The sequence below is a fragment of the Bidens hawaiensis genome, unplaced genomic scaffold (genome assembly GCF_021521415.1).
Source record: "Bidens hawaiensis isolate Kalapana, Puna unplaced genomic scaffold, B.hawaiensis_p1.1 tig00034167_1, whole genome shotgun sequence".
In the NCBI taxonomy this organism is placed as follows: domain Eukaryota; kingdom Viridiplantae; phylum Streptophyta; class Magnoliopsida; order Asterales; family Asteraceae; genus Bidens; species Bidens hawaiensis.
In genome coordinates, this window is record NW_027495885.1 from 170779 (window position 1) to 179905 (window position 9127).

The 9127-nt window shown below is 33.8% G+C and overlaps 1 pseudogene; it reads right to left on the reverse strand.

The window, feature by feature from the left end:
• Positions 1–1361: 1361 nt before the first annotated feature.
• LOC143585765 (uncharacterized) lies at positions 1362–3387 on the reverse strand (annotated as a pseudogene).
• Positions 3388–9127: the final 5740 nt, after the last annotated feature.

Here is a 9127-nt window from a genome sequence, read left to right on the forward strand (position 1 = left end):
TTATCACAAGTATTCAAATCGTTATCCAATATAAACAAATTTAGACCATGTCTGCTGCTACCATAAATAACGCAACATATAATACTTATAAGAAAAAACTGAACATCGAAGGGACAAAACAACCTTAGAAAAAGATTGTTCTTTACTATTTTCTATTTGGTTTTCATATTTTTAATTGTTTGATCTTCAATCAATATTTAATTTCAATTTCGTCACTATTTTATAACCCAACTGTCAAAATTGTTTTGGCCAATGACCCGATGAAAGCTAGTATGAATGAAATGAAATATCAGAATATTAGAATAGTAAATTGACTATTTTATAACCCAAATGTCAAAATAATTTCAACCCATAACCTATGGATGGCATAGATTAAAAAAAATAGAGATTAGAAATTATGATTTAATATGGTTATAATACATTATAATCATTATTTTTGTTTATTATTAGATTAATATTAATATTAAGATTAAGATAAGAAGTAAGCTCAGATAAGATAAAAATAGTAATGGAATTAAAGTTTTGAAATTCTTTGCTCTCCTAATCTACAAAAGCCCAAGAGGGTGTAGAGCAGTAGAGGACTAGAGGCTAGTGGCCACAAACGTTTGCTAGTGGATATTCGATAAACTAGACAAGTTTTATCTTCAAAATGAGCCCAGAGCAAACCACTAAAGCCCAAATAAATTACATGGGCTTTTATTTGCAAAATTACCCAAATCCATCTCTGGTTGTTGCTCTTGTAGTCTTGTTCATTAGAAGAATATTTGCACAAAGCCTTTTCATAGAAAAATATTTAGGGTCAGACCACGTGTAGTGGTCATGCTGTAGAGGGGAAAACTAGCCCAAAACGAGGGGCACCACTACACTACTTAGTTGTGAGGTTAGTTTCGGGGGAGGATTGGGTCAATCACAATTTTTTGTCTTTTAATTTATGTTTTTATTTATAATAAAAAAATAGAAAAGTAATAATTGCGTAATGACTGAAAGGGGCGTTATACCACCACGCCACTTTTTGCAAAAGTAGCTATTACTGATTGAGATGGCGCGTGTCAGAAAACACCCGATTGTGCTTAGTTACCACTACGCTTGGTCTTAAAACCATTCAAGGTTACTAAATGAGTATATATTGTAATTGTAATTATATATAAATATTACATATCGATACATTTTAGATATGATAATTATATAACTAGTCTAATACATAGGTCTTGTTTTCATGTGCGACAATGCCAATGTGCTCGGGTTACTTAGGGAAAACACACTGCCCAAGTTTAATATCAATCTTGTGATTTCTATTTGCATCAACTCGTTACGCTCACAAATTTGAACCGGGCACATTTTCTTAAGTCATTCGCAATGAATTCTATGAACAGATGAATGATTAACCGTTGAATCAAAAGTTTTTACCACTCGGAAAACACAAAAATGAATTAAATCTTTTACCTTAAACCTACACCTCGACAGTCGTCTGATTGAGCGCCATATACCTCCACCTTTCTTTCTCCACAAAATCCGCATCCAAGAATCGTGAAACAAACGCCCACACCCTATAAACATCTTCGAAATTTGTCAAAAAACCAAGTGCAGCCATGATCACCGGTATCCCAATGTCGAACTTCTCTTTCTTTTTGGTCAACACACGACTTTGACCTTCGTTCTCGACGCTTTTCACTTCTACCAATCTCTCTCTTTCTTCGAACTTTTTATCCACAAAACAGACATGCTTTAAAACTGCGTAACTTAGAGAAATATTATGTCTATCCGCCAACTTCTGTACAAGTGTCGGCTCGATTTTCTCACCTTTCCAATCAAAAACGTTGAATGCCACTACCGGGCCCCGGTCCACTCGCACTTTGGGCCCATAAATCCTAACCAAAGGAACCCCATCTTCCAGATGCGGGTGTTTAAGACTACCAAATGCATTCACTAACCAGTTCACTAAGTACCTAACCCGACTACTAATAAGTACCAAACCTAACGAATCCGCATTGTCTAATCCTCTAAACTCTATATCCGCGATAACTCCACTACCGCTCGCCTCGTTTTCTCTTGATTTTTCTTCAATTTCAAACGACTTGTCATGTTTCCATATGTTAATAAACGATATATTCTCGCTTTTGTCACTCGTTTCTTTAGTTTCGTGTATTTCAAACGAGTCTTGATTCGATACCGATGATGATGATGATGATAATATCGTTTTCCCTCTATCGGTACTTAACGATTCCTGGAGGTATAACGGTCGGTTAGACGCTTGGATGATGTTCACGAGTCCAGCGTTCGCGCTAGAGTTTTTAACCACCAAAGATCTAGACTTTTTAATAAAAAGACACCCGAATCCAGACGGGTTTTCCCGAAAACCTTATAAAATGAACAAATAAGGAAATCGGGCCGAAAAAGAGATAGCCCCAAAGTCTCCATATCTTTCGCTCCTAATGCATTCGCATCAAGACAAACGTGCCACCCGTGTTCTTGAGCTAAGCCCATCCAAAGACACGAGTATCTAGACCCCGTTACCTTCGATTGAAGCGGGGAAAACGAATAAACCTTTCATGTTCTTTTTCGTATTCTTGTTCACCAACATTTTCCTTAACCTTTTGGACTGAATTTTCATTCCAGGCCACGAAAACACAGCCGAATCGACCCACCCGGATCTTTTCCTACAGTTATCTATCATGGGCTCAACCGCGTCGTTTTGATGATCATACACGGTTAAAAGATTCTTGTTCGAATGAAACGGATAAGCCTCGGCTAATACTTTGAATGCAGATGATTGGTTAGCTGTGAAAACCAAAGAATAATCATCTGATGATATGTTCATGAACCTAAATATTCTCTCTTTTATTACACTTTCAAATTCGGCCTCTTGACCGTCATGTGTAATTTGCGTATACAAGTTAACCGATTTGTATCGAATACTAAAAAACGGCGCATTAGAATGCAACTGTTGTGAGTAAGAAAATAGCCCATGACCAATATAGTCTAGACAAACATGGTTAGATAAAGTGAGCTGATAATATTCTTGATGGCGTATCCGGTCAGCCCGGGCAGTTTCCCGATAGTTCGGGTAGGCTTTTTTCATGTTGGCAAATGCTTGGTCTAGTGGTGGTAGGCATTCATGGTTAGTGAAGTGAGCATTTGGGTTAAGTGAAAAGGTTGTTGCAGCTATGAAGTCATACCTTGAAGGGCTTGTGGAGTGTTCCAAGCCATGGTTCTCGGGCAGGCTGAGGAGTTGGTTCGGGCAGCAACGCGGAAAACAGGCCTTAGAGGCTTCCTTGATGCAGGGTGAAGTCATTTTTTTGTTCTTGTTGGTGATGAATGTGTTTGGTTTATATAAATTGTTATAGATAATTTCATATTGGTCTCAATGATGCATAGTTTGTATCATTTTAATTGTTCACATAAAGACAGCTACTGGTCACTCTGGTTGACTTGCTTGTCAAAATAATTATGGGGTGCCCCTAATAAAATCTTTTCCTGAAAGTAATAGAAAAAAATATGCTTTTTAATATTCCCTAAAGTTTTTCAAATTTAATAAGTTGTGAAAAGTTTATTAAATAATAACGGAGTTTCATAATTGTTTATTTTGTTTAGTAAATTGCGCTTTTAGTCCCTTTGGTTGGGTGGTCGGAAAACATGATAGAGAGTGAGTGAGAAGGTAGATATCATTTATGTATTGAAAAAAAAAATATTTCAAAATATAATTCTGGTATGCTAGATTGCTAGAAACCCATATGCTGCATAGATTAAATGAAGAAAATATTAAATTATTAGTAATAAAAATTTAAAAATTGCGAAAAACAAACTTACTTATTAGAGGGAAAAAAAAAGATAAGCAAGAAATGTAAAATACAAATTTATGAATGAAAACAGAGAAGCGGGAAAAGTAAATGAGGGCTCAGTCACTCGTAAAATCGTGACAAATTTATTCTACATAGATTGATAAAAAAACAAGGTTAGTTTTATTTTTATTTTTTTCACATAATTAATAGAATAAATGAAATTAGATAGTCATGCATTAATTGAAAAGATCACATGAAACTAATGAATTGAAAGAGTCAAGCTATAGCTTTTGGACTAAGGTTATTTTTGACAAACTATATGGACTAAAAACATAAAAACATAATTTAATTCTTTTTGTTTGTCTAGTTTAAACAATCAAAATTGTGTGAATGCTTGAAACAATATTAAAACTTTAATATTTCATGATTTTAGAAATGAAAAGAATTTTGTTATTCTTTTAGGCAAGTTTTTATATAAAGCAATTATTATTATTATTTCTCAATTGGCAATTTGCATGATTAAAAATGACGACCCGAGTGGTGGTGTTGTATTTTACGTAGATATTGCTTTAATGGGTCCCTAAAGAGAATTGTTGTAGTCCTCCACTATCTCCATGAAGTGGTTCATATTTGCTCTACAAAAAGTGTTAACCGTCTTGTCTCACATAACTCGAGTCCAAAAATAAATAAACATCTACACGTAAGGATACAATACAATACCATACACTTTACTCTTTCTATTATTAATTGGCTTTACAATGAAATATTATATCATCAAGGCTAAGTAATCGACATCCGACTAATCGATGATAGGTTATCTTGAAAGTGAAACGTCTGGGATGAGTACTATTCAAATATACTTTTCCTAGGATATTAATTGACTAAACGTAATTCGTGAATATTGTGGAGAAAGGGTTGTGTGATATAGACGGTTTAAATATCTAACTCGTGGTTGAGTATTAGTTCGTCTCGTATGAAGTCGGTTGTTACAGGTCGTTATATACTTGGTCTTATTCTTACTTTTCATCGGATTGGTTCACATGGAATCATATGGAAATTTAAACCAAAGTATTGAAAATAGTAACATAACACATGAAACTTACAAATGGCAAATCAATGGTAACGTGTTGGTGAACTTTCATTTATTGGTTTACAATTTTACCCCTTGTACGACATTAAAGTCTAAAATCAAGGCTGTTGGTGTAGTTGGTGTTTTGATTCAATGGCATGATGGTGATGGTTAAGTTTGGGATCTTTATGGTTTCAGGTTCAAACCGTCTTGTACGTCTTGTACGGTAGCTAACCAATGAAATCCACACCACACTATAACACACCATGCTTCTCTATAGAGTAGCGAACTACAACAATTTTCAGTACCGTTTAGATACATTACCAAACCTTATGATACTATAAGACACGTTACTAAATTATAAGCTTGCTTAGATTTCATAAAACACGTTTGGATATCGTGTTACCCCATACCACACCGTATGACACCTTGCAACAATGCATAACACTATAAAAACATTTTGACAAGGGGGTTTTCCCACACAGGGCCTGCTCAACGAATGTAGAGGCCTAAATCGAAATAAGACTTTGTGGCCTTTTATGACAACTGTTAAGGAAAGAAAAATTCAGTTATTACAAGTTTCGAACTCATGACCTATACTTTAGTAATAATCAAGCCTACCACCACACCCACGCATTACTTTGAATATGCTTTACCCGTTTTAATATATATATATATATATATGTGTGTGTGTGTGTGTGTGCAAAGTATAGAATGAAAACCAATTTAAGTTGTGAAAACCCGTGAAAACCCTATGTGACATTGTTGTTTTTTTTGTTGTACATGTAATATATGTTGTTACATTTAATACAAAACATCAAAAATTTAAAAAAAATGTTTTGCAATTTTTTTTACATTTTTTTACTAATTTTTATATATGTTTTCAGGAGAGAAAAAATGTTAATTAACTTTTACATTTTTTATTAGGAATATTAGTCTTAAATAATCCCAACTATGGCCTATTGGTAAATATCAGTCACAACTTTACACTTGCCTGCTGATCGTACCAACTATTGATGTATTTGTTTTTAACGGGCCGCGACTAACGGATGTTAACTCCGTTAGTGATTTGCTGACATGGACCTTCTTCTCCGGCCGCATCATGCCGGAAAATTGCCGGAAACCTGCAACTCGCCTCCATTCTCCCTAATATCGTCACAACGTCTCCCTCTCTCTTCAAAAGACATCGGAAATTAGAAAATGAAGTAGATTTCATCTTTTTTCATGGCCAATCCCTATATACCAAACCTGATTTTATTTTCAAATTTGAAATCAATGTTACACGATTTACAAAATAAGCATAAGGCTTTTGTTAATAGGATAAAAACGAGTCGAATGATGTGTCAATTATCTCGAATGGTGCACGATTGACGAGGGTGGACTTCGCCGGAGACAACAACGGCGGCACGTCGGTTAGGTTTCGAATGAGGGGAAAGATAGAGAGAGATGGTGTAACGATATTAGGGAGAATGGAGGCGAGTTGCAGGTTTCCGGCAAGTTTCCGGCGTGATGCGGCCGGAGAAGAAGGTCCACATCAGCAAATCACTAACGGAGTTAACATCCGTTAGTCGCAGCCCGTTAAAAACAAATATATCAATAGTTGGGACGGTCAGCAGACAAGTGTAAAGTTGGGACTAATATTTACCAATAGGCCATAGTTGGAATTATTTAAAACCAATATTCCTTTTTATTAACTTTAATTGTATACCACAAGATTTAATCTTTAATTAAAAACATATGATCGAGAATGAGTTTCTAGAGTTTTCACAACTCAAGTGGGTTGTTATTCTAACCTAACTATATATATATATATAATGTTTTTTGGACTTGGAGGTCTTAATTAAATATAGACCTAAAGCCCTAACTTGTTTCGCTGGCTCACTGGCTGCTCCTGTTCTCACAGTGATGGGTTTCCTTTTTTATGGCACTTCTGGATAAATGAGATCTAGAGTATAAAAATTAGCATATGCGGTTAACATCTCATCTCAAAAAAGCTTTCTTAGGTATTGGAGGTAGTTTTAAACGCAGTTAAAAATGAAAAGGTTTAAAACCAAAATCATTAACTTTTATAAATTATAATCCGTGTGGGTCGTTGACTTAAGTCGTCTCCGGACCATACGCTCTAAAGCAATTATTTTTTGGGGGTAATTTGGTCAATTTACGCAACACGAGGTCGTTTTCAATTTTGCCTTGCCCTATCAAAGAAGTTTCATTTATGAGTGGCCCACCATTGTCGTTGTTCTTCCTAACTGGCCCACACAGAAAATTGTGAAAAAAAAGTGTACCATATGCATGTTTGCTTGTACAATGCTCTTAGGATTCTTGGTGACGTGGATTATTATGGTTTACTGGTCAACAAAACATCAGATACTTGTATTTGTATCCGTGAAAAAACGGATTTTTGTTTTGCTTTTTTTGGTATTTAACATATGAGTTAAGAGCATTCTCAATCCGTTTTCTAAAATTACGTGAGGGGTATTTACAAATTTTATGGTATGGTTGTGAGTAGAAGAAAGAGAAAATTTATACGCGAAAGTTAAATTTGAGGTTTTACTGTAGATACTGTATAATTTTTTAATATTTTTATGTGAAAGAGAGAGAAAATATGATGATAAAAGTATAAAAATATTATTTAATTAAACAGGAGAGAGAAAATACAGTATTTTTTAGTGTAATTATGATATAAATGAATATAGGGTAGGGAACGAGCTTGGAATGCTTTAAGTTATTCTATAAAAAGGACAAAAGTGGAAATGATGAGAAGAATTTGTAGAAAAAAAACCTTTTTAAAAAATTAATTAAAAAACCATAACTCAAAATTTAATAAAAAACGAAAAAAATAAAAACACAAAAATGTTTCCACCGTCTTTCTCGTTATATAAAAAAAACAATGCTGAATTAAAAACATCATTGTGTCTTTTTGTTTATCATTGTGTTTTATGTTTATTTTCGTCATTGATTGTGTTTTTTTTCCTTGATATTGTGTTACTAAGATAATTGCCTGTGGTACACACGGGTGAAACATATTTAAAACATCATAGATATATATAATAAGAATGAGGCCTTAATTCCAAATCTTGTTTTTGTCAACAAAATTGGGGCCTTAATTCAGTCTATCAGTTACTGGATAATAATTGAACATCTAAAACAAAATAACAACTAACCCTTTAATTTAATTGAGAATTACATCTATTATTGAGAATTAGTATTAAGTTAGAAATTGCTTATGTGTCATCCTACGTGGATAGCCTAGTTAAAGGCCATGTGAAAAATAGATGTTGCTTTAATATATTAGTTAGATATTTTGTTCGGCATTGTATTATATTTTGTGATCTATGGTGTTTTTTGTTTATTTTCGTCATTGTGTCTTTTTGTCCATTTTTTTAACGGGATTGATGAGGGAAACATTTTAGTTTTCTATTTTTTTCGTTTTTTATTTATATTTTGAGTTATGATTTTTTAAAATTTATTTTAAGAGATTTTTTATGTGGTCACAAATCATTCTCACACTTCTTATTTTTGTCTTAGTTCGTATTTTAACTTTACCCTTTTAACATATATGTTTATATGCCATGCTACTAATTATGTCGGCATTTTTTTATTTTTATTTTTTATAAATTATAGATTAAATTTATAATTTTCATTTGCTTTTTGGTATTAAATAGTATGATTATTACTCATACTATATATTTTTTATCAAATTAACGAGAAGCCTCCTCCGATAACGACCCATACATTGAATCACCACCAACGAGCCTGAATAACCAAGAAGACTCCTAACTAACAGCCTCCACGCGAACTGAAAATACACATTGAACCATGTCATCAAAACAATATAGTTACGAAATGGTGAAACCTTCGTAAGATATTATATATTGTTATAACAAGTATGAAGGAATACAACGATACTAATTTATAAAGAAACTTTTATTATGAAAAACGCCTTTCCCCCTTTTTTGTCTTCATGACTTAGTGGCGGTTTTCACCCCGTGGGGAGGCTATCTTATGGTGTCCAAGGTCTGCGACGTGGACACCAGGTGTACCTGCAGGCCAAGGAACAATGTAAGACCACTATAGGTAATATTAAGATCGTAATAGATGACAAGTGAATGCTATTATTTAGTATGATCTTGGCATTACCTATAATGGTCTCACATTACACCGCGATCCTTAGCATCTATAGATGGCCTACAGCTGAATTTGATAATAGAACACAACTACTTTCAAAAACGAGTTATATTCGAAAGGACATGAATATGTAATATTTATTTTACCGATA